At 39.3% G+C, this 5,977-nt stretch overlaps 1 non-coding gene across 1 annotated transcript; it reads right to left on the reverse strand.

The window, feature by feature from the left end:
* Positions 1-997: 997 nt before the first annotated feature.
* Positions 998-1,104, reverse strand: LOC141650854 (small nucleolar RNA R71). Its single transcript, XR_012546866.1, has one exon. It is a non-coding gene; the product is annotated as a small nucleolar RNA R71 (small nucleolar RNA).
* Positions 1,105-5,977: the final 4,873 nt, after the last annotated feature.

Genomic DNA, 5,977 nt, shown 5'->3' on the forward strand with positions numbered 1-5,977 from the left:
TAATATCGTAAGATGGGTATCTTTAAGCCTAAGCAATTGACAATGTTATTAGTACCGAATTTATCATAATCATATGTTTACTTTTGCATGTGTGACCCGAACCCCTTAGACTCTCTTTTATTATATAATTTACATCATTATTGTTATTAATCACCAAACAACCAAACCAAACCAAATCGTAATCGACCTTGATAAAAATCTACCCATAGCAATTCACGAAGTAATTCCTGTTTCCTTGTGTTCGACCCCTATTGCTACATTAACTTTCTGTCTAGGGTAATTATCTTTGCATAGGCACGCGATAAGCCTATCAAATTTTGGCGCCGTTGCCGGGGAAACGTTTTTATTGCTTTTTGAATTGTCGATTTTTATCTTGTTTTCCTTTGTCTTGGGGAACACTTGTTCCTTGAGACCGTTACTTATCACCTCTCTAGAAATTGTTGTCTTATGCCCAGGTCCTCTCGTAGTGGAGAATTGCTTTCACCGGATTCCGAGCCCGAGAAAACCTTTAGGAGAAGACGACGATTTTGGAAGGAAGTGAAAGAAGACACTTCTCCCATACAAGTTGAAAGTTCTAGAAAGTCTTACTTAGACGATCTAGAGGTTCTTGAAGAGGAGGAGGTTTCTTGTTCATCAACTCCACCACCAGCACCATCTACTACCAAAAAGATGGTGAGACTTTCCGACCACTCAAATCACCGCGCCGGACTTCGAGATCAAACCGGCTTTTATTAGCCTTGTGGAGAGGAAGCAATTTGGGGGAAGTCCTTTGGAGGATCCCAATTTGCATGTGCAAAACTTTTGTGACTATTGCTCCATGATCCGTCAAACGGGCGTCACCCAAGCCCAAATAAGAGAAATACTTTTCCCTTTCTCTTTGAAGGACAAGGCCAAGCTTTGGATCAATAGCCTTGACCGCACCACCTTGGGAATCACCAATTGGGAGACATTGGCTCTTGCTTTTTATCAAAAGTTTTTTCCACCGGAGAAAACTCAAACTTTGAGGAGCCAAATCACCGGATTCCGTCAACAAGCTCTTGAGAGCTTATATGAAGCTTGGGAGAGGTACAAAGAGCTTCAAAGGTAATGCCCACATCATGGGCTCGATGATTGGTTTCTAACAATAACATTCTACAATGGATGTTGTGCCGAGTCCCGAAGGATTCTTGATTCCGCCAACAATGGGCGGTTTGATCAAATTGACACCAATCTTGCTCATTCCACGATCGAATCTATGGCGATCCATGATGCCCAATATGTCAATTCCCGAGTTGTGCCATCTAAAGGTAAAGAAGAATCCTCCAACAACTCCGTATTGCTAGCTCAAATTGCCTTACTCCAACAATAATTGGCGGAGAGAGATGCTAAAGATTCCATCCAACAACTCAATGTTGTGTCTTCAACGAGCCAAATCATCGTTTGTGACGGTTGTGGAGGTGCGGGTCATTATGCCGCTCATTGCCGAGCCTCCATTGAAGAGGTAAATGCTTTTCAAGCTTTTAGACAAAGTTCATATCCACCGGGTACATTTTCCAACACTTATAACCCGAATTCAAAATTTCATCCGAACTTGTCTTACACTAGCAATAATGTGCTTAACCCTCAACCCCCACCACAACAAAATGCCTATGTTCCTCAACAACAAAAGTATATCCCTCCACCGGGTTATCAAAATTAACAAAGGCCCCCACAAAACAATTACCAACAAAATCCACCACAAAATGGCCAACAAAACAATCAAGGAGTTGGTAAGCTCGAGGGCATGATAATCCAAATGCAAAGGGAATTATTGGCTCAAATTCAAAAAAATGATCAAGCTCATAGTGCCGCGGTCAAGATGTTGGAACAACAAGTGGCTCAACTAGCCGCTTCTAGCTCTCAAACGAAGAATGGTCAACTACCTCCCCAATGTGAGCAACCACATAAAACTGTTAATTCTATTTCCTTGAGAAGTGGCACAAACTATGATGGGCCATCCATGACTTTGGATGATGAGGTGGTTGTTAAAAAGGCTAAGCTTGGGGGAAATGACAAAAGGAAGGCTAGTGAAGAGCCTATCGTTAAAGATCGTGTGCCATTTCCTCATCGATTGTTGATGCTAAAGAGGAAGAGCAAGCTTGATGCCAAAGATGTTGGGTCTCCTATGCCAAAAGAAAGTGATGAGGTGGTTGTTGAATAAATCTCTCCTAATGCTAAGGAGAGTGATGCCGTTTCAAAGAAAGTGGATGCTCCTAAAGAGAATGAGAAAGTGATAGTGAAAGTGAAATATGTGGAGGATGCTCCTCCCAAGGAAGTTGTTCAAATACCATTTCCTCATCGTCTAGCAAAGCACAAGGAGGAAGGTAAGTTTGCTAAATTTTTGGAAGTTTGTAAAAATTTGCAAGTCACCATCCCGTTTATGGAATTGATTACCCAAGTCCCTTCTTATGCAAAGTTTATGAAGGAAATCCTCTCAAAGAAGCGATCCTTTAATGAGGTTGAGACCATTGCTTTCACCGAAGAGTGTAGTGCACTCTTACAAAACAAGTCTCCCCCGAAACTTAAGGACCCCGGTAGCTATTCTATTCCTTGCACTATAGGCAAATATACCATTGATAAGGCCCTTTGTGACCTAGGTGCTAGTGTAAGTGTCATGCCCTATTCCCTGTGTGAAAAACTTAACATGGGTGCTTTAAAATGCACAAGTATTACATTGCAAATGGCGGACCGTTCTTTAAAGCGACCTCTAGGTGTCTTAGAAGATGTTCTCGTCAAAGTTGGTAAGTTTTTCATACCCGTTGACTTCCTCATACTTGATATGGCCGAGGACTCACAAACCCCAATTATATTGGGTAGGCCATTTTTACGCACCGCGGGTGCGTTAATTGATGTGAAAAATGGGAGGTTGACATTGGAAGTAGGTGATGACCGGGTTTCCTTTAGCAAAAACAACACCATTAGAAGCCCAATGTTACAAGAGTCTTGTTATTTATTTAGCACTGTGGACTCTTCTTATGCCTCTACTATGCTTAGATCCTCACTAACGGATCCGTTAGAGGACAATATGGGTGTTGTTTGCTTTGTAGGTGACGATGCTAAAGGCACTAATGCTAGGAGTGCCAAGAGGAAAAGGAAATTTTATTTGAATAATTTCAAATGGTTGCGGAATGCAAAGATAGCTATGAAATGGAGCTCGGTTGGTGGCAAGCTCAATGATGAAACTTGAATAAAATAGCTTCTTACGTCGTGCGGGACGTTAAACCAACGCTTCTTGGGAGGCAACCCAAGCTTTTTATTGCTTTTATTTCTTTTTGTTTTTAATTTTCTGCAATTTATTGTTTTTTGTAGATTAGTAATAAAATGTTCGACTTGATGATGTTTCTTTTTGTGATTTTTAGGTGAAAATGAAGGAAGAAGAATTGGAATAAAATATGGCACGCTTCCCCATGCCACAACCCCGTTCGGGGACGTGGTTTTCAAGAAACAAGAAGGGAATTAAATCAACGCGGAAAAGAGTCAAAATCCGAAGAGGAGGACAACCCCGATCGGGGTTGGTGGCCCCGATCGGGGTCGTGGTTCTGTGACTTCCTGGCCTTTGCTTTATACGGGTAAAAAAAAAGGATAGATTTCTTTCTATCATTCATGCATACCCGACGGTACTTATTTCCTCCTTTCTTTCTCGTTTCTTCACATCTCTTCACTAAAGATCACAAAGAAACATCTACATCCCCCCGAATACATGCTAGCTTGGGGAGATTGGCAAATCGAGTAAGTTTTCATTGCTTTGCATTTTAGTTTAGATCTTGCAACCCATTAAACATAACCTCTAGTCCTTCTTGTTTTGTGCTTTAAGCCATTTTTATGGTTTGATTGGGTGATTTGGATAGTTGGCACATTGAGGACAATGTGATGTTTAGCTTGGGGAAAGATATTGCATTTGCATATAGCATAGTTTGCATGTAGTGTAGAAATTTTGAAAATTTTTGAGAGAAAGTTTTACTTTGTGCTTGCTTGTTGCCTACTTTCCTCTTTGCTTATCCTAATAATAGCTTGTTGCTAATGATTTATTCTTTAATGATGGGATATTAGGTACATGGGGATGTCTTGACATAGTAGGTGGGAGATGAAGAATGAACCGAATAGGCTTGATCTTGGCTTTTGGCAAGCTACAAAATGGTAAGGTAGAGCCTCTTTTTGACCGATGCATCCATATCCGGTCTCTCTTAGGTGAGTGTAGGTATCTCCTTATGATGTGTGTTTCATCAAAACGCACAAATATGGTTCTCATGTCATCTCTTGGTAAGCATGTATTCACTTGTTATAGCATTTTGGAGCCATTCACATGAATATAATTGCCTTCTTGACCCCTTCACAAACAATTTTCCCTAGCTACATTATACCTTGCCTACCTTGTTGAGCTAGTAGCTTGTTTGGTCTTGTTTGGGTGCTCAATTGGGATTTGTTTCAAAGTTTGAATATCATGTGAGCTTGGTCTTAATGCTCTTGAAAAATAAATGAGAAACGAGAAAAATGAAAGAAAAAAGTGAAAAAAGAAAAAATGATGAAAAAATGAGAAAAGAAAGAAGAAAGAAGAAAAAAAAGAAAAAGCATGAAAATGAAAAAAGAAGAAGTATGAATTGAAAAGGAAAAAAAGAGAAGAAGAAAAGATGTGAGAAATTCTCAAGCATTATTCATACATTTTGGAGAGTTTTCTTATGATTTGAATTGCAAAATTGGGTTAGAATTGAGATTGAGCACCTTTACATTTGGTTGTTACTAGCTTGACATTAGCTCCACAATCCATAATTCATTTGTTCCCCCTTCTTACCCATTACATATTGCCTTTTTCCTACCCATTTGGCTTCTTTATCATGCTTGCATTTGATTGTTTTGGCTTACTAGTTTTGATTGATTACCATATTAGATTGCGGGCACATTATTATAAGTCGAGGATAGTTGAGTGTTTTTTCACAAAATTGTCCTTTTACATAAAAGGAGTTGAGTGCCCCGTGAGAGTCCATAAGTCAAAAGATCATGCAAGAGCTTAAAGGTTCATTCAAAGTTTTCTATGCTACGCCGTCATGTAAATCTCATCCATGTTTTGCTTTATCCCTTGTCCATGTTGTTTCGGGTTTTTAAATCATTATGCTTAGCTTGTTTGGGATATTGCATTTGATGGGATATGGTTTCTTGCTTGAGGACAAGCAAGGGTTTAGCTTGGGGGAGTTTGATAAGTGCATAATTTACATACTTTTACCCCTCATTTTAGCTCGGTTTCTATTGTTCGTCGTACTTTAATTTGTATATATTTGAGCTAATCTTGTGTTCTAGGCGTATTGTTGTGTTTGTTACGGTTTTGTAGGAATCTAAGCATTAGAGGCTTTTTCCTATCATTTTATACACCAAGTTCACTAAGCTAATCAAGACCTAATATTGGACTAGCATTGAAGTGTTTGAATGGGTGTTTGCATGAAGATTTCTTGGATTGAAGTGAGAATTGCAAATGTTGCCAACAATCAAAGTCAAGCCCAACTTCAAAGTCCAAAACAATGGGAAAGCATGGGATTCTAAAAGTTCCTAAGATGCCAAATGCTAGCATTAACCGGGTGATTAATCGCAAAATTAATCACCAACATTAGATACCCTTTGCAATTAAGAGAAGAATTAAGGGAATTAACCGAGAAACACACGACCCCGATCGGGGCCATGCAACCCCGATCGGGGCCGCAGTCGTCTTGATTGTTTACGTTTCTTCTTCCTCTCCTATAAATAGGAGAGGTGTTCCGAGGTCTTAGGCATCCAATTTTACGTCCAAATTTTAGTTTACAATAGCCTTAAGCATTATATTTCTCTCAATAGTTTTCATATTAGTTTACAAATTAGTTAATCTTGTAGTTCTTCAAACATTTGGTTCCAAGTTATTTCAAGCTTTTGGTTATACATTGTTCTTCCATACAAGTTCTCTACTTTTAAGGTATTTCTACTTATAGTTTATATC

Source organism: Silene latifolia, chromosome 3, assembly GCF_048544455.1.
Source record: "Silene latifolia isolate original U9 population chromosome 3, ASM4854445v1, whole genome shotgun sequence".
NCBI classification, from domain to species: Eukaryota; Viridiplantae; Streptophyta; class Magnoliopsida; order Caryophyllales; family Caryophyllaceae; genus Silene; species Silene latifolia.